Raw genomic sequence first — 20165 nt, 5'->3', positions numbered from 1 at the left:
CCGTCTGTTGCCGCACCTGCTACTGTAGATCCTAAGTGGTCTTTGCTGCAGACCATGCAGACGCAGTTAACGTCATTAATGCAGGACTTTCGTGCGGAGAAGGTTGACGCTGCACCAACCTCTAGCCTACAACCACCCACGGTTGTGCGTCCAGTGGACGCTGAGGCTACCTTCTCCCGCACTCCAGCTGTGAGAGTCCCGCCACCCATGCGCAGTGTACCCTGCCAGCTGCACGTTGACGTTCAGCGACGCACGGAACCCTCCGTTGACGTTCGCGAGTTACAACAACAACCTAAGTTGTTTTGGTTTGACGCGGTGCGTCAACCTCCGCAACCCAGTGTGGTTACCACTACTCGCCCACAGCAGACTAGACAGTCAGGAGTAGACGCTTTTTCGCCCCCGCGCTGCTATGGCTGTTGCCAGCTCACAGACTGGCCAACAGTTCCATGACGTTGCGTCCAGTGCAGTCACGCATGCACCCGTGCTGCCGGACTCAGCTGAACAGCCAATTCCTACTCCTTTGCCGCTTCCTCCTCAGTATTCAGATGATGGACTCTCTGATGATGACGACGCTGCACACTTTGACGACCCGCATACGGACATCGACGAACCCAAGACCACGCCTCCCTCCTTGGACTTTAGGAAAGTTCTTGCACTGTTCAAGGAGATGTATCCTGATCAGTTTGTTTCTGCTGCCCCACGCTCTCCTCCATCTGAGTTCGCTTTAGGCACGCAGTCATCCGTGCCTGCCTTTACGAAGCTCGTCCTCGCCCGCTCGTCTAAGAGAGCTTTAAGAGTGTTGGGAGAATGGATGCAGTCCAAAAAGCACCTTGGGAAGACAGCATTCTTGTTTCCCCCTGCGAAACTCGCTTCCAGATCGAGCGTCTGGTATGCCACGGGAGAAGTTCTCGGCTTGGGAGTTCCTGCCTCTGCCCAGGGCGACTTCTCAAGTCTAGTAGACTCTCCCCGCAGGCTAGCCATGAGACGCTCCAAGATTTGTTGGACTCCTTCAGACTTAGACCATCTGATGAAAGGAGTGTTCAGAGCCTTCGAGGTTTTTAACTTTTTGGATTGGTGTTTGGGAACGTTGAGCAGGAAGACCTCACCTTCTGACAAGGAAACTTCCATGCTCATTATGTCCTGCATGGACAAGGCCATACGGGACGGTTCCAGTGAGCTTGCGGCTTCGTTCGTTTCCGGGGTCCTCAAGAAACGGGAAAACCTTTGCTCCTTCTTGTCAGCTGGAGTAACGCAATGTCAGAGATCGGAACTTATGTTTGCTCCTCTCTCAAAGTGCCTTTTCCCAGAGGAGTTGATCAAGGAGATTGCTGCCTCCTTGATTCAAAAAGACACGCATGACCTGGTTGCGTCATCTGCCCGCAAAGCCACCCCTTTGCCTACCGTGTCTAGACCCAGGATGGACACTCCAGCGTCCAGATTTATTCCGCCCTTTCGTGGCAGAGCCTCCAGCAGAGGAGGTGCTCGTGCCGAAGGGAGACGTGGGATTAAGAAGAAAGGTACCAAGTCCTTTAAAGGCAGAGTCTGACTGCCACCTTCTTCAGACAGCAGTGGGAGCCAGACTCAAGAACTACTGGCAGTCCTGGGAGAACAGGGGCGCAGATGCACAATCTGTGAAGTTGCTCAGAGAAGGGTACAAGATCCCGTTTGTACGCAAACCCCCTCTAGCAACGTCTCCCATCGACCTCTCTCCCAGGTACAGAGAGGAGGACAAGAGACTAGCTTTGAAGCAAGAGGTGTCTCTCTTACTAGAAAAGGGAGCGGTAGTCAAAGTCCGGGACCATCAATCCCCTGTCTTCTACAACCGTCTCTTCTTAGTGGTAAAGAAGACAGGAGGGTGGAGACCGGTGCTAGACGTCAGTGCTCTGAATGTCTTTGTCACAAAGCAGACGTTCGCCATGGAGACGACAAAGTCTGTTCTAGCAGCGGTCAGGAAGGAAGACTGGATGGTCTCTTTAGACCTAAAGGACGCTTACTTTCACGTCCCCATCCACCCAGATTCCCAACCTTTTCTAAGGTTTGTTTACGGGAAGGTTGTCTACCAATTTCAAGCCCTGTGCTTTGGCCTAAGCACGGCGCCTCTTGTCTTTACGAAACTGATGAGGAATATTGCCAAATTCCTGCATTTAGCAGACATCAGAGCCTCCCTCTATTTGGACGACTGGCTTCTAAGAGCTTTTTCCAGTCGCCGCTGTCTGGAGAATCTAAAGTGGACTCTAGATCTGACCAAGGAATTGGGTCTCCTGGTCAATATGGAAAAGTCCCAACTGGTCCCATCCCAAACTATAGTGTACTTAGGGATGGAGATTCACAGTCAAGCTTTTCGGGCTTTTCCGTCGGCCCCCAGAATAAGTCAAGCCCAAGGATGCATCCAGAACATGCTAAAGAAGGACCGATGTTCAGTCAGACAGTGGATGAGTCTGATAGGGACGCTTTCATCCCTGGACCAGTTCATTGCGTTAGGGAGACTGCACCTCCGTCCCCTTCAATTTCACCTAGCTGTTCACTGGAGAAAGGACAAGACGCTAGAAGCGGTCTCGATCCCCATTTCCGAGAAGATGAAGTCATCACTGACTTGGTGGAAGGACAACATCTACCTCAGAGAGGGTCTGCCCCTGGCTGTTCAGACCCCCAACCACGTTCTCTTCTCGGACGCATCGGACACGGGCTGGGGTGCGACATTAGACGGTCGGGAATGCTCGGGAACTTGGAACTCGGATCAAAGAACGTTACATATCAACTGCAAGGAGCTACTGGCAGTTCATCTGGCCTTGAAAAGCTTCAAGTCCCTCCTTCTAGGCAAGGTGGTGGAGGTGAACTCAGACAACACCACGGCCTTGGCGTACATCTCCAAGCAAGGAGGGACCCATTCTATGACGTTGTACGAGATCGCAAGGGACCTCCTCACCTGGTCAAGAGATCTAAACCTGTCTCTAGAAACGAGGTTCATTCAAGGCAACATGAATGTCATGGCGGACCGCCTCAGTCGGAAGGGTCAAATCATCCCAACAGAATGGACCCTACACAAGAATGTGTGCAAGAGACTATGGGCCACATGGGGCCAACCTACCATAGATCTCTTTGCAACCTCGATGACCAAGAGGCTCCCAAATTATTGCTCGCCAATCCCGAACCCAGCAGCAGTTCATATAGATGCTTTTCTACTGGATTGGTCCCATCTAGACCTTTATGCATTCCCCCCGTTCAAGATTGTCAACAAGGTACTGCAGAAGTTCGCCTCTCACGAAGGGACAAGGTTGACGTTAGTTGCTCCCCTCTGGCCCGCGAGAGAATGGTTCACCGAGGTACTTCAATGGCTGGTGGACGTTCCCAGAACTCTTCCTCTAAGAGTGGACCTTCTACGTCAGCCACACGTAAAGAAGGTACACCCAAGCCTCCACGCTCTTCGTCTGACTGCCTTCAGACTATCGAAAGACTCTCGAGAGCTAGAGGCTTTTCGAAGGAGGCAGCCAGGGCGATTGCTAGAGCAAGGAGGACATCCACTCTTAGAGTCTACCAGTCGAAGTGGGAAGTCTTCCGAAGCTGGTGCAAGTCGGTATCAGTATCCTCAACCAGTACCTCTGTAACCCAAATAGCTGACTTCCTATTATACCTGAGGAAGGAAAGATCTCTTTCAGCTCCCACGATCAAAGGTTACAGAAGCATGTTGGCAGCAGTCTTCCGTCACAGAGGCTTAGATCTTTCTAACAACAAAGATCTACAGGACCTCCTTAAGTCTTTTGAGACCTCGAAGGAGCGTCGTTTGGCCACACCAGGTTGGAATTTAGACGTGGTACTAAGATTCCTTATGTCAGAAAGGTTCGAGCCACTACAATCAGCCTCCTTTAAAGATCTCACTTTAAAGACTCTTTTCCTCGTCTGCTTAGCAACAGCTAAAAGAGTCAGTGAGATACACGCCTTCAGCAGGAACATCGGATTTTCATCTGAAACGGCTACATGTTCTTTACAGCTTGGTTTTCTAGCCAAAAACGAACTACCTTCTTGTCCTTGGCCGAAATCGTTCGATATTCCAAGCCTTTCTAATTTGGTTGGAAATGAACTAGAAAGAGTCTTATGCCCTGTTAGAGCTCTTAAGTTCTATTTAAGACGAACTAAACCTTTACGAGGACAGTCAGAAGCTTTATGGTGTGCTATTAAGAAACCTTCTTTACCTATGTCAAAGAATGCAGTTTCCTATTATATCAGACTGTTGATACGAGAAGCTCATTCCCATCTGAATGAGGAAGACCATGCTTTGCTGAAGGTAAGGACACATGAAGTTAGAGCTGTCGCAACTTCAGTGGCCTTCAAACAAAATAGATCTCTGCAGAGTATAATGGACGCAACCTATTGGAGAAGCAAGTCAGTGTTCGCGTCTTTTTATCTTAAAGATGTCCAGTCTCTTTACAAGAACTGCTACACCCTGGGACCATTCGTAGCAGCGAGTGCAGTAGTGGGTGAGGGCTCAACCACTACATTCCCCTAATTCCATAACCTTTTTAATCTTTCTCTTGAAATGTTTTTTTATTGTTGTTTTTTGGGTTGTTCGGAAGGCTAAGAAGCCTTTCGCATCCTGGTTGATTTGGTGGGTGGTCAAATTCTTTCTTGAGAAGCGCCTAGATTAGAGGTTTTGATGAGGTCCTTGATACTTCAGCTCCTAGGAGTCGCTCAGCATCCTAAGAGGATCGTGAGGCTCAGTAAGGAAGACGTACTTAAAAAGGCAGAGTAATTGTTCAAGTCGACTTCCTTACCAGGTACTTATTTATTTTATGTTTGTTATTTTGAATAACTGCTAAAATGAAATACAAAATACTTAGCTCATAATAATGTAAACATGTATTGCTGGTCTCTACCCACCCCCCTGGGTGTGAATCAGCTGATATAATCACCGGCTAAGTTTAATATTGAAAAATGTTATTTTTATTAATAAAATAAATTTTTGAATATACTTACCCGGTGATTATATATTAAAGGACCCTCCCTTCCTCCCCAATAGAGACCCAGTGGACCGAGGAGAAAATTGGTTCTTTGTTTACATGGAGTACTAAGTACCTGCTCGACAGATGGCGCTGTTGATGTACACCCCCTCCTGCATAGCGATCGCTGGCGTATTTTGACCGTAGAGTTTTTCTGTCGGGCAGCAGAGCTGCAGCTGATATAATCACCGGGTAAGTATATTCAAAAATTTATTTTATTAATAAAAATAACATTTTAAATCAGTTGATAAGAAAGTAATATTCAGATTTGAACCTATAGACCTAGAAAATCCTTTGCTTACCCTAATATATTTTTTTCAGCTCACTCCGCTTTTTATTGGGAAGTGAAGAGACGATCTTGTCCATCCCAAACTGATTGTATTAAGGACTGAAAGGCATAAAGGAAAGTCTCACTTCAAAGAGGAGTCGCTACACAACTGAGGTATATTTAATTTTGTAATTCCTTTTCCTTATTTTGAGAAATCTCAAACAGTGTTCTGAGGCTATACAATGCAGTTTTTTAATGTGTTTGTAGTTTATCTATAATTTGTGTATCGTGTCCATTGAAAACACTGAACGATTTTAAAACCTTTTGTTTGTTATGATTAACACCTAGATTAGGAAAACATTTTCTATTTGAGATTTGAAACCATTACCTTTACCAGTAATATTTTGCCTCTCAGAGGCTGAACAGTTGGTATGAAAATGGGTCTATAGGGGACATGAAAATTGGAGCGCAGATTCTGCATGCTAGTGTATGAGATATTTTTATTTGAAAGAACTTATTTTGTTTCTTATAGAATGGCTTAACGAATATAGCTGGGAGGACTGTTTTCAAACAAATGGTGAGAATTTGAGCAGTGTGAAATTAAAGAAATTGGGTTAGGAAATAGACCAAACTGTTCATGTGAGTGGAGTTCAAAAACTCTCCATCTTACCTCAGAGGATGAGGTACAGTTCTAATGGTGTGGTCGTCATGTGTCATGTTCCTCTCTAGTTTTCATTACTTTACTTTGATGGCTGCTTTTCCAGTCCCATACAGCAGGGGAACCCCACTCTCTACAGGGCCTCCACTGTTGTTTTACCTTGTTCGTTCAGAGTATTTAACGTTTCATATCTCGTATTATTCATTTATTGTTAAATCGTCACTGTTGTATGACTGTTGAAATAAGAAAGTCTTCAGTTTCCTCTTGAAAGCCTTAATGTCTTCAATCATTTGAATGTTTCGTGGGAACTTATTATATAGTCTCGGGGCCACGTATTTAAACGCTCTGGAGCCTAAAGCAGACATAAATCTAGGTTCCAACAGTTTGAAGCCATCTATAGCTATTCTCGTGTCAACACGATTTGTTGGCTGCGCAATATGTAGCAATTCTCTTGAGTATTTTGGATGCCCGGTTCTGATAACTTGGTGGGTTATTGTACATATTTTAAATTCAATTCTTGGTTTAATCGGCAGCCAGTGTAAATCGATTGCCTCAGTATAGATGGCTGTCTGGTTAAAGTATATGATGAATCAGAATAAAGATGATGTGGTGAAGTACAGGGTGGCATCATCTATCATGGCTATACAATATTCAATAGAGTATCCGTCCCAAACTGTTGTGTATAGGATGAGAGATATTGAGCTTGTAAGGTTGGTCTTCAAATGCATTATATACTACATATGTAATTGAATCATGTCTTATTAACCAGTCTTGTGAGATCATGTTTTCTTTGTGTGTTTCAACATAAATAGCTAAATCTGTGGGTCCTATGATTGCCCAGGCAGTACTACATTGGATCCCTCACTCTGGTTACGGCTCAATTTGTCCTTGCCTACACATACACCGAATAGTCCAGCCTATTCTTTCCACAATCTTCTCTATCCTCATACACCTGACAATACTTGAGATTACCAAACAATTCTTCTTCACTCAAGGGGTTAACTACTGCACTGTAATTTTTCAGTGGCTTCTTTCCTAAGTGGAAATAGTAGTCTGAATATCTGACTAAGTAAAAAAATATAGGTGTCACAGTACTTCAGAAATGCTAAAGACCATTGTAAAACTGAGTTTTAAAATTTATAACAGTGTTACCATGATTTGTATAGGACACTTAGTGTTGTATAGTATTACAAGGAACCTGACTTGCATATGTTGCAAGATGGATCTACTGTACTAGCAATTTGTACTAATGATAATCTAAATATTTCTGAAAATTTCATGAGTGCATTTAGATACAGTGAATGCTTTGGTAAGACATGAAGAATGGTACAGCTTTCAGATTGTAAAATAAACTTATAAAATAGCTATTCACAATGATCATTTTGTTCTTTTTGCTTACCTGGACATTTGCTAAGGTGTTGAGATATTACCCGTGAAACTAGGGAGTAACTAGGGAACAATGGTTTGATTTTGGAGTGTCCTAGAAGAGATGCTTACCATAGTTACAGTCTCTTTTACCCTAGCCAAGAGGAAAGTAGCCACTGAACAATTACAGTACAGTAGTTAGCCTCTGAAGAAGAATGGTTTAGTAATCTCAGTGTTATCAGGTATATGATAGCAGTCATTGAAGGCCGATTGTCCTAAAGCTACTTCCTTCACAATAACGGTTATTAATGGATCCACAAAGGGTCATGCAGCCTTGTGTATCTTTAAGTTGTTCCGTAACCGAAATACAAACCACGCTATTTACAAAGGGTTATTACTTTTAGCGTAGCTGAAATGGCGAGCCATTAGAATTTAACGAGGGTGTATTACCCCCGCGCTAGTTAGCCGGGGGTGGGGGGGGTAGGGGAGTGGTAGCTAGCTACCCCTCCTCCCCCTCACACACAGGTGAATACTCACTTTCACTTTAACTTTTGGCTCGGACTGTGACAGACGTCTCTGTCTTGGTCCTCGCTTGGCAGCCATTGTCTGTTTTGTCTTTACTTAATCGCTTACTTTTCTTTTACTCAATATATATGTAAACATGTTTTCATGTTTGTATATATATTTGAGTATAGAAATAAGTAAGTTTCCTTTTCAGATGTGTGTGTGTAGTGTACGATATCTACGTGGAGGCCTCGGCAGTTAGGCCACCACGGTGTATTTTATGGGTGGCGATCGAGTTTGACTTATGTCTTTCTCTCTCTCTCTCTCTCTTGAGGTCGTTCACCCTTTTACTACGTGTTACTACGCCCTTGTAGCCTAGCTTCCTTTCCGTGTGGGGGGGTTGCTACGCCGTACGTTTGTATCAATTAGTTATGAATCTAATTGTAGTTGTTTTTTGTTTTTCAGCTTGTAGAACGATTCCTTTCGGGGTTTTCGTTCTTTCTTTAGTGTTCATTCATTTTTAAATTACATAATTACATAGCTACATAATTATAATTGTTATAATTCTGTTTTGGTTACAGCTCTCCTTCCGTGAGTGTAAGTGGTTGTGAGGGCACGTGCCTGTTGTGTAATTCTTGTTCCTTTCCCTCGGGATTCCTCTTCGGAGCCTTCCCGGGGGAATGAATGTGTACTAATATTATTTGTTTTATTTTTTTACAGTTACCGATCTAGTTCGTTTCTGTAATATAGCAACGGTGTGAGCTGTCTGGTTGAGTCCTGGGGATTCGGCTGTTGCTGCCTCCCCCCTTGTATTTTCGTCAGGGGCGTGTCTCCTTCTACTGGTAGTACTCCCGTGACGACGGACAGCTCTCCAGTTCATTTTAGAACACTCAGGAGGTTTGCCTCCTTGGGCGGATAACTTTCCTTCCGAGGGAAGTTTTTCCTGTCCAGGCTTGAGTTTTTCCCCTTTTGGGGGGTTCTTCTCTTGCCTTTTTTTCGTGCGACTATGCTCTTGGTGCTGAGCGGTCGCACCTGCAGTTTCGCTCAAGGGGCTGGGCAACTGCAGGAGCTCCTCTTCGGAGGATTGCTCCTTTTAGGTCACTAGCTGACCAGTCTCTTCCACGAAGTGTTTCTCTTTCGTTCGCGAGAGAGTACACTCATAGAGACTCCTCTTCGGAGGTTTCTGCTGTTGCTGTTGGCCTCCCTCGCCGTAAGGCCCTCCGTCCGCCTCGTCGTAAGGGCCTCTCATCTCCCTATAAGGGTGCTTGAGGCGCCCTTTTGGATCTCCGTTTGCAGCCTACAACTCCTTTTTCTCGATCTTCCGCCTTGGTGCAGATGGACAGCAGTCTGATCTCGTCTTCCGACGGGCAACGGTCTTCCCGACGGACAACGGTCTGCCCGACGGACAGCGGTCTTCCGACGGACATCAGTCTCCCGGCGGACAACGATCCCTTCGGGGCAAAGGGTTGCCCCCACGGGGGTTCTTCCCTTGCGTGTCAGGGTTCCCTGCGCGCCCTTCTGCTCATCAGTGCTCTCCTGTTCGTCAGCGCTTTCAAGATGATCTTCCCTGCGGTTCCTGTTGGTTCCTGTTACGCGCCCTGTGCGCCCACGTTCGCCCTCGCGATCTAGAACTTCGGTTCTGGTCGGGGTCAAGGACTCTTCCTCTTTGCGCAGGCTTCCACGCGTAGCCTTCTGCTCGTCAGCGATCATCAGCTCGCCAGCGATCATCAGCTCGTCAGCGATCATCAGCTCGCCAGCGATCTCCGGATAGCCCACGTGTGTTACAGCTGGCACGCCAACACTTCTGAAGGAACATGCTTCGCCAGCTACTAGCTCACCTGCGCATGCTGATCGCCATCGCACGACCCTCAACTGCGGATGCTGATCGCCATCGCGCGACCCTCAACTGCGGATGCTGATCGCCATCACGCAACCCTCAACTGCGGATGCTGATCGCACGACCCTGCATGATCGCCCGCTTACGCATGCTGCTCCTCATCGCACAACCCTGAACGATCGCCCTCCTGCGGATGCTGATCACCATCGCACCCTTTCACGCGATCATTCACCTGCGCATGCTGCTCGCCATCGCACAACCCTGCACGATCGCCCGCTTACGCATGCTGCTCCTCATCGCACAACCCTGAACGATCGCCCTCCTGCGGATGCTGATCACCATCGCACCCTTTCACGCGATCATTCACCTGCGCATGCTGCTCGCCATCGCACAACCCTGCACGATCGCCCGCTTACGCATGCTGCTCCTCATCGCACAACCCTGAACGATCGCCCTCCTGCGGATGCTGATCACCATCGCACCCTTTCACGCGATCATTCACCTGCGCATGCTGCTCGCCATCGCACAACCCTGCACGATTGCCCGCTTACGCATGCTGCTCCTCATCGCACAACCCTGAACGCTCGCCCTCTTGCGGATGCTGATCACCATCGCACCCTATCACGCGATCATTCACCTACACATGCTGCTCGCCATCACTTACCATCACGCGGTCATTATCGCCAGCGATCTTCTTCACCTACGCGGCAGCACGATCCCTCGCCGTCACGCCATCGCTTGCGTTCGTCGCCTCGAACACGTGTTCATTTACCTGCCACCCTCACGCCCACTCGCCTGCGCGCCCGCACGATCGCTCGCGTGCGCGCCCGCGCGACCGCTCGCCTGCGCGCCCGCGCGACCGCTCGCCTGTGCGCCCGCGCGACCATTCGCCTTTGCGCGACCGTTCGCCTTTGCGCGACCGTTTGCCCTCGCGCGACCATAGTTCGCGGCAAATTCCACAGCCGGTGGTAGCAGCAGGGACGCGTGCTCCTAGACGGCACTCGGGATCACCTCCATCCAAGCACAGGTTGGTAGTGCAGGACGAAGACAGGTCAGTACAGCATTCTTCCCCACCTTCTTTTCAGGCAGGTACCGTCGAGTTCTCTTGCTTGAGGGTACACTCAGGCACACTATTCTATCTTATTTTTTTTTTCTTCCTCTTGTTTTTTTGAAATGGTGTGTTGGGCAGGCTTAATAGAAGGGCCATGGATGCCTGGTGGTTTATCAAGAGGTTGTCTTTTCCTTTTTCTGATTATTTTTCTTCTCAAAACCATCCTTACTGTCCTCCCTTCAGTAGAAGTGGCTATCCTGGAGGGTATTTAGCCTTGCATGGTGTATCGGCTCCTCCATGTTGACCAGTTTTTCCGACTTTTTACTATAGTCTATGGGTATCATCAATCACTTTGTTTATAATTCTGTACGTATTGTTTTTGTTATAATTCTTGTTAATCTAGTTTTTAAGTATGCTGTCTCTTTTTTATTTCTATTAATTCTTATGCTGTCTGGAGACATTGAGCGAAATACGGGACCAGTACGTCCTAGATTTCGTCAATGTCGTCTTCTGTATTGCAATATTCGTGGTCTTCATGCAAATATCCAAGACCTTACAGTTGCGTCCAGACAGTATGATATTCTTTTGTGCTCAGAAACTTTGGTTTCTAATATGAGGCACTCATCTGAGCTCCTTATAACTGGTTTTAAGAAGCCAATAATGTTGAAACGTGATGCCATCCCTAGGGCCAGGGGAATGGCGGTGTATATTAGGACCGAGTACCCTGCTTCTCATAAGTCCTGCTATCAATGTGGATGTCATGAGATTCAGGTAATAAAAGTTTGTGGCAGGCATAACAACTTTTATTTATGTTCGATCTACCGGAATCCAGACATGGATGATTCTATCTTTGATTGTCTTCTTACCATTATGGCTAAGATACAAGAAGATGATAGAAAGGCTTCTTTTGTCTTTGTTGGTGATTTTAATGCTCACCATAGGGAGTGGTTAAGTTCTATCTCTCCTACCGATCGCCATGGCTTAAGAGCTTTAGACTTTGCCTCTGAATCAGGCTGTGAGCAAATCATAAATGAAGCTACTCACAGGTCTGGTAATTGCTTGGACCTTGTATACACTGACTCCCCTGGCGTTATAACTGGTAAGGTTGGTTCTCCAGTCGGGACATCTGATCATGCCTTGATTTCATTATTAGTGAAGACTGAGCAGCCTGTCCCTGATATATCATATTCTTGTAAAATTTATATGAAATCCCAAGCAGACTGGAATGGGATTTTACATGATCTTTTGTTCTTGAATTGGTCACAATTATATAATAGTGTAGATCCTGTTGTCCCTTTGAATGAGAATTTAGTCAACATAATTGATAGGCGTATCCCTTCTCGTGTGCTAAGGTACCGAGTGAAGGACAAACCGTGGTTCAATGATGATTGTAGACGTGCTTTTTTGGAGAAGCAGGAGGCCTATCAACTTTGGAAGGGTAACAGATCAGATTTGACCTGGAACAACTATACTCAGCTTCGAGCTTTTGCTCAGAGAGTTTATGCCTCAACTGAAAAGGAGTACAATTTAACCATAAAAGAAACCCTTTCTGGTACAACTCAGGAACATAAATGGTGGTCTACCCTTAAATCTGCACTCTTTGGTGTAGATGCAACAGTTCCTCCTTTACTTAAACCAGATGGCTCAGTCACTCACTGTCCAAAGGAAAAGGCAACCCTTTTGGCTGATGTTTTTGACAGTAAACAGAGTAATGAAAAACTTGAACTTCCTCATTCCTGTTTTCCTGAGGCTAAACTAACTAGTTTAGCTTTTCGATCTCGTGAGATTAAAGCTCTGTTGATGGACCTTGATGCTTATGGAGGTGTAGACCCAAATGGTATTTTTCCTTTGTTTTTTATAAAGACAGCAGATTTCTTAGCTCCAAAGTTATCTGTTATTTTGCGCAAGTTAGCAAGAAGAGGAGCTTTTAGCACTAGTTGGAGAATTGGTAATGTTACTCCTCTATGTAAATGTGTTTGTGGTAGCTCAAATCCCACTGATTACCGCCCAATTTCCATAACTCCCATATTATCTAAAGTTTTTGAACGTCTTCTGGCAAAACGTCTTAATAGGTTTGCTGAAGGTAATCATCTCTTCCCTAGTTTGCAATTTGGTTTTCGTAAAGGCCTTGGAGCATGTGATGCCCTTCTTACAATCTCCAATGCTGTACAGAAATCCCTTGATTGTGGTCGGGAAGTTCGTATGATTGGCCTTGATTTTAGTGCTGCCTTTGACCGTGTTAATCATGAGGCCCTTGTTTTCAAACTGAAACAGTTGGGAGTGGGTGGGTCGTTTCTTAGCATTATTATTGATTTTTTAAGTAATAGATCTCAAAGAGTTGTTGTTGATGGGCACCATAGTGATTATAGGAATGTGATATCCGGTGTTCCACAGGGTAGTGTTCTTGGCCCATTACTTTTCATACTATATACACATGACATGTGGTTTGGCCTAGAAAACAAGCTTGTTGCATATGCAGATGATGCTACTCTCTTTGCATCAATTCCATCCCCTGAATGTAGATCTAGGGTTGGTGAATCCCTTAATAGAGATTTAGCTAGAATTAGTGCATGGTGCAAATTATGGGGTATGAAGTTGAATCCTAACAAAACTCAAAGTATGATTGTAAGTAGGTCAAGGACGGTGGTTCCTCAACATCCGGATCTCAGTATTGATAATGTTTCTTTAAATATGTATGACTCTTTCAAAATTTTAGGTGTGATTCTCGACAGTAAATTTACTTTTGAGAAACATATAAGGTCTGTGTCTTCTTCAATTTCACAAAAAATAGGCTTATTGAGAAAGTCTTTCAAGATTTTCGGTGATCAATCTATTCTGAAGAAGTGTTTTAATTCTTTCATTCTACCTTGTTTTGAGTATTGTTCTCCTGTCTGGTGTTCAGCTGCTGATTCTCATCTTAATTTGTTGGACAGAAACTTACGGTCTATTAAATTTCTTATTCCTGATCTAGATATTAATCTCTGGCACCGTCGTTCAATTAGTTCATTATGTATGTTGCATAAGATTTTTCACAACTCTGACCATCCTTTACATTCAGATCTCCCTGGACAATTCTATCCTGTTCGTAATACTAGGCAGGCAGTTAATTCTAATAGCCAGGCCTTCTCCATCACGAGGCTCAATACTACGCAGTACTCTAGAAGTTTTATTCCAGCTGTGACCAAGTTGTGGAATGATTTTCCTAATCGGGTGGTTGAATCAGTAGAACTTCAAAAGTTCAAAGTTGGAGCAAATGCTTTTTTGTTGACCAGGCGGACATAGTCTTTTTATAGTTTATTTATGACATATTTGTTTTTGATGTTGTTGATAGTTTATTATATGACATGTCTGTTTTGACATTGTTTCTTATTTTAGAATGATTTATTGTTAATTTGTTCTCTTCATTTATTTATTTCCTTATTTCCTTTCCTCACTGGGCTATTTTTCCCTGTTGGAGCCCCTGGGCTTATAGCATCTTGCTTTTCCAACTAGGGTTGTAGCTTGGATAGTAATAATAATAATAATAATAATACTCCAAAGGATCGCCCGATCCCTTTCACCTTAGCGAGGATTTCGGACTCTGTGTCCTTGGAGCAGCAGACATGGTTTGGTCCGCTGGCACGGGCGTTAATGAGGGTTATGAAACCAGCACTCGGCGGCCAGGGTAACAAACCAGCGGCTGTCTCTCCTACGCTGAAGAGAAAGAGAGGAGTGGACTTCGTGGTGACTTCCCCCAGGGCGAAGTTGGTTCCCAAAAGGTCGGTCTCGAGGGTCCCATCTCCTGCACGAGTACTCTCTCCTTCTCCCACCCTGGAAGGATTTTTGGCGGGGGGGCTTTCCGTTCAAGATTTCTCCATCGGACAAGGGGTGACTGCTTACCTCTTCCTCTGGGAGCTTACCAGGTTCTTTCCCTCCTCGGTTACGGCCCGAGGTTTGGTTCAAGGAAGCTACAGGAAGATCAAGGGTACTTTCCTCCTCTCGAGCTCAGGCACCTTGGCCTTTCGTCGTTAAGTATCTACTTGCGGACAAGCTCGATGTTGTACCATCTGGACGCGCTGACTGAAGGCTTCCTTCGGGTGTCTCATCTGTGGAGGTCGACGACCTCAGACACCCTTCCATCCTTGAGAAGAGTTTTGTCTGTGCCCAAGGACAGAGACTTAGACAGCTGCTGTGCGGAGTAAATCGACTTCCGGTTTCACTCCTCCAAGGCGCTTTCTTCCAGACTCTGCAGGGCTCCAGCGCCCTTTTCTTTCAACCACGTCGGCCTAAGTTATCGGCTACGACAACTGGGACAAGGTGTCCAATTGCAGTTTCCTCCTGTCAGGAACAGATGGCACGGGAGACTCCCCCGGGGGGGCATAGTCCTAAAAGGAGTTCACGAACTCTAGGATTGCAGGTTTTTTCGCTGGGAGGATGCTTAAGGTTACTCATCTGAATGACAGCTTCCCGATGCCCATTCCCGCACAATCTCTGTGAGTAGCCAAGGATATCGCGCCTGCCGTCTCTGTCAGCGAATTCAGTGTCTCTGAACCTCTATGCCATAGCGTCAGCAGAGTTGCCCGGTTGGGCAGAATGATCCATACCTTAGGCGAAGGTCTTCCTTAGGATCATCGACGGCTTCACCCCCGGCCCCCTCAGTCGATCCTTTCTTGTAAGGAAGGATCTGAGAGGGGATGTCCATAGTCGACCTCTCAGCCCTGATCAAGTTTGTCGAACAAACTTCGGCCAGCGTAGACCAGCAGAATCGATCAGACTGGTAACGAGGCGACAGGACTCCTTTAACCCTGGATCGGAAGGACGGGTACTTTCAGTTTCCATTCCATCCATCTTCCAGGGTGCTCGTCGAATTCAGCCTAGACTGCAAGTATTCCTGCTTATGATACAGTGTGGCTATCCCGCCGTGGCATAGCAGGTTTGTTTCCCCAGAGAACTCTCCCTGCCTTCCTCTTGGCCGCTCAGGTGCAGGCTTCCGCCTCCTCTGCTGTTTGGAGGGCTGGTCAACTCCGGTAGGCTCGGGTTTCGACCTTCTTCAGCGCCGGGACAAGCTTCCGGATGCTGACCATGAGTGTGGGCTCATGGTATTTTGCTTGGAGCCTTCTCTTCTTCTGCCTCAACATCTGGAGTATCTGGCCATGATATTGAGTCAACCGCCTTACCACATTGGAAACCCCGCTTCTCGTCCGTCCAGCGAGGTTAAGCAACGTCGGTACTTGGATGGGTGACCACCTGGGGACGCCAGATTCTGTTACCACATCCTCCGAGCCTTCCTTTCGGTTGACTGTGGCAAGACTGAGGAGAGTCGCAGTACCTGTTCTCAGTCAAGCAGAGCTTTCAGCCCTACCTTGGAACGTTTCCTAGTTCTTCTTTCCTCATTGACCCGTCTATTGTCCGAACGGTCGCCTCAGGATAAGTTCCATGTGGGGCGATCCAAGTTCCGGTGGCTTCAGGCAATGTTTAACCGGACTCCCTGGCCCTATGGGACCAGCGGAACTATTAAACCTGCAATGGGTGTTGACCTATGGAGCCTCTTGATGGTAGTGGATATTCTCGTCCTTTCCCCACATTCTTGATGCGGTTCTCGGACTCGTCAAAGAAAAGGGGGGGGGGGCATGTTCCGGTCCAGGCCTATGGTCAAGACCTGAAGGATACCTCTCCATCATTCAGGCAGGCTTAAGGGCCTTAGTCTGGCCCCTCTTCAGATCCTACAGCTCCTGCCAAGTCGCCCCGTTGCGCGTCGACTTCATTCTAACCAGCAGGGGACGCATTTTCACACCTTCACATCTTGCAGTAGAGATACCGGGATGATTGAGATTCTCTCAATTCCACCATCGGCTCTCTCATTCCAGGCAGGGGAATGTTTCTCTCAGACTATCCGAGCAGAGCCTCATAGAGAGAGTGTACCTAGGGGTCTTTGACCTTGGGTAACAAGCAAGTGCTGGTCTGGGGGACCTGATCGCGACACCTTGGAACCTCAAGCTTCCGCTAGTCTTCCCCCCAGTCTCAGACCCCGAGACTCTGGCAAGATGCATTCCGGTGATGGTGGGACAACTTCGACGCCTGCGTCTTCCCTCCTTTTTGTCTGCGGACAATGGGTCTCAACAAAACCAGGTTGTCTGTCAACCTTTCAATGGGAGAGCTCCACTGGGACTATGCGCAGAACTGTTTCTGGACCCTCTGCTTCCCCTGACGGAACTCCCGGGAGAGCTTCTCCCACGGCGCAGACTACTCAAGCAACCACACTGCGACATCTCTCCCGAACCGGGGCGTCGCTTCGGCTTCATGCCTGGAGACACTACGCTTCCTCCTCTAGAAGAGACAACCCGCTACAGTTGCGGTACGGAGGTCGCGTCATCTGCGATAGTCATCCACAAGGGTCTCCCAGGCAAAGTGAAGAGTCTAAGGTGGTTGGTGCCGTGGGAGATATACCTCTTCCCGTGAGGCCTCTTCTCCAGCAATAACGGTCTTATTGCCTTTCGGCGGGAGGAAACTCCTTTCCGCTCTCGGCAATGAAGCCTGTCGCTCAGCCTTTCCCTGACCTTCAGGCTTAAAGGAATAACTTTTTCCTGCCCGCTGGATCTATCCTCGCTCATGCGAAGCTACGATCGTCCCTGCCCTAGTCGGAGGAAGACCTCCAACTTGGAGCATGGCTCGGACTTTTAGTCCTTTAAGAGATCTTCTCAAGACCCTTTTACGACAGGCCTCGGATTGTATTCCGCCTTGGGTCTTCTGCTCACTCTGGCCATGGCCAGTGTGTAAACAATCTTCTTGGTCTCTTACTACTCCCCCCTTTCTAAGGAAGAGGGGAAGGCAACATTCAGGCTCGCTCCTGAGTTGTTGGCTAGACTCAGAATCTGAGGGTCCCGACCCTTCGGTCCGATTCATTCAAGATTTCGAGTCTCCATTCTGTGTGTGATGTCCCAAGACCTTCTCTTTCTTGCCAGTAAGGAATCGAGAGGTTAGCGCTGGGAACAGCTGCAGTTTGGCCTCAGTTGCAGCCGATTTGGGAACACAAGGAGGACATGGGGGGAGAGTCACCAGTATACCTCTTCAGCCCGGACTCAAGGACATTCATCTCGACCTGTCTTCAGACCCTCCCCCGTCCCGTCGCCCTACAGCACGATGTTGGATACATCGCAACGTCCCTCGCCTTCGAGTAATACTACTCTGTGACGCAGGTGCTACAAGCTGGAGTCTGGAAGCGTCTGATGACCTTCGCAGCCCGCTTCCTGCAGGGCGTGACCCACAGGAGTCTCGATACATTTTCTATCGCTCTGTGGTGGCTACACAACAGCTTGTCTAACCTCAGGCTCCTTTTTGGACATGTAGCAGAAGGTTGAGGGCATTGTTATCAGGTTTTAGTCTGCATGAACGAAAGAAGTATGTCTGGCCCTTACTTCTTTCTTCATCATCCCCTCTACGGGGAAGCAGCATCCTGGTCTCTGCATAGCTGACCTCGAACCTCTGCAGGTAAACCATGCTTCCTTGTGTTCCGAGTATTGAGTCAATACTGTCGCGTCCCCCATACCCTGACGAGGTGGTATTGGGAACGTCCTAACCCAGAGTTCCTTCTGGAACTCCAGGTCAACTGCCTAAGACGGGTCACACTTCTTCCTTCACACACAAGCTTACGTAGGCCACATGGTTCCTTGCGGAGCAAGGAACTTGTGAGGTGCAGGGACTCCTTTTCTCGAGTGCGACTCACTCGGATTCTGAGTCCTCGGGTAAAGCCAAAGCCAGTATGGCTGGGGACTTTCCACCCTTCCTAAGGGATAAGTCACTCTTTGTAAATAGTGTGGTTTGTATTTCGGTTACGGAACAAATGACAAATTCGAAGATAATTTGTATTTTTCCTAACCATACAAACCTTAGCTATTTACACATATTTGCCCGCCAGCCCTGTCCCCCAAGACAAGTCCTACCTCTAAGTGAAAGTGAGTATTCACCTGTGTGTGAGGGGGAGGAGGGGTAGCTAGCTACCACTCCCCTACCCCCCCGCTAACTAGCGCGGGGGTAATACACCCTCGTTAAATTCTATTGGCTCGCCACTTCAGCTACGCTAAAAGTAATAACCCTTTGTAAATACCTAAGGTTTGTATGGTTAGGAAAAATACAAATTATCTTCGAATTTGTCATGTTATGGAAATCTGTTCTGTCTCAAGTAATGGAAGATAGATTAGTTGACTGAAACGGGCGCCAGTATGCAAACAGATCTTGCCAATGTGTAATTGGATACCATACAGCACTTATGGGATAAAAGACATGCCCATACAGGGGTTTGTTATGTACTAATTTGGTCTTCCAATACAACTTTTTGAGGTCACATCCACAGTAGCTAATTAGCTTTCAGTATAATGTAAAATGATGGTTGTTTCTATGGTACTTAAGACTTTGGAAAGTATTTTTCATCATATAATGCCAAAGGTTTTCACTTACTCATAGTTAAGGGCAATATGATTTAAGAAATGTTTCAGATAGATTTTACCATTTTTATTTAATTTTTGTGTATAGTTGTTTAGTACATCACAAAAGCTAATAAACTGTCTTAAGAAATTTACATTTGTGGAGGCATGTAAGGCAGTATGCATTAAAATATTTCTATATTTCAGGGTGGACAATTTTGACCAGCCATGGATTGAGCCTGACCTCCAAAATGTAAAGAATATCTTGTACGGTGCGAAGTTACGGCTGCCAACGTGAATGTCCCATAGAACAAAGAGTGTCCGCAGCATGTCCTAGACTTTCTTGTCTTTGAAAATATGGAGCAGGAGTCAAATCCCGTCCCCAGCACCTCAGTAAGGCCAAGTAAGAAGCTTGAGACATCGAGAAAAGGAAAGGCTTGCAGAACTGGAACCTCGGGAAAAGGAGGAACATAGCAAAGTGAATATTAGAAAATGCAATGCAAATAATTTATTGGTAACTATACCTGAGTAATGAGTAAATGAACTCCCAGTTTTTGGTCATTATGATGCAAGGGAAAGAAATAGATAAAATAAAAAACCATTAAAGATAAAATAATTCTATAATGTTTACATATCTAGGAATTCTTGATATATATGTAGATTAGCTTGCTAGTGGTAGTGAGATCAGGGGACTTGAAACAAGGCCAAAAATTAGCTATTTGTGAATTCCTCTATTCGGGAAAGAACCATCAGACCACAATAGCCACACTAACATCATTAAAATAAATATTTCCTATATAAACTATTAAAACTTTAATAACAAAACAAGAAGAAGACAAATAAGATAGAATAGTGTGCCCGAGTGTACCCTTAAGCAAGAGAACTCTAATCCAAGATAGTGGAAGACCATGGTACAGAGGCTATGACACTACCAAGACAAGAGAACAATAGTTTGATTATCTTAGATGCTGCTGCTTTTTACCCTAGATGACCTTAAAACTGTCATTGGAGTTTCTGAGTACAGTGCTGTACAGCGTACAGTATAAAATTCCGTCCTGTATTTTATCATACTGTGTATGAATAATTATG

At 46.3% G+C, this 20165-nt stretch overlaps 1 long non-coding RNA gene across 1 annotated transcript in view; it reads left to right on the top strand.

Moving 5' to 3' along the window:
• LOC137640475 (uncharacterized) overlaps positions 1-20165 on the top strand; it is a 93519-nt gene that overhangs the window by 26969 nt on the left and 46385 nt on the right. The window contains exons 2-3 of the long non-coding RNA XR_011044359.1: positions 5316-5436; positions 19284-19554. This is a non-coding gene — a long non-coding RNA (uncharacterized lncRNA). The remainder of the gene's footprint in view (positions 1-5315; positions 5437-19283; positions 19555-20165) is intronic.

This window comes from Palaemon carinicauda, chromosome 5 (assembly GCF_036898095.1).
Source record: "Palaemon carinicauda isolate YSFRI2023 chromosome 5, ASM3689809v2, whole genome shotgun sequence".
Taxonomy (NCBI): Eukaryota; Metazoa; Arthropoda; class Malacostraca; order Decapoda; family Palaemonidae; genus Palaemon; species Palaemon carinicauda.
The sequence above is the reverse complement of the archived record's forward strand: the minus strand, read 5'-3'. Positions and strand labels throughout refer to the sequence as shown.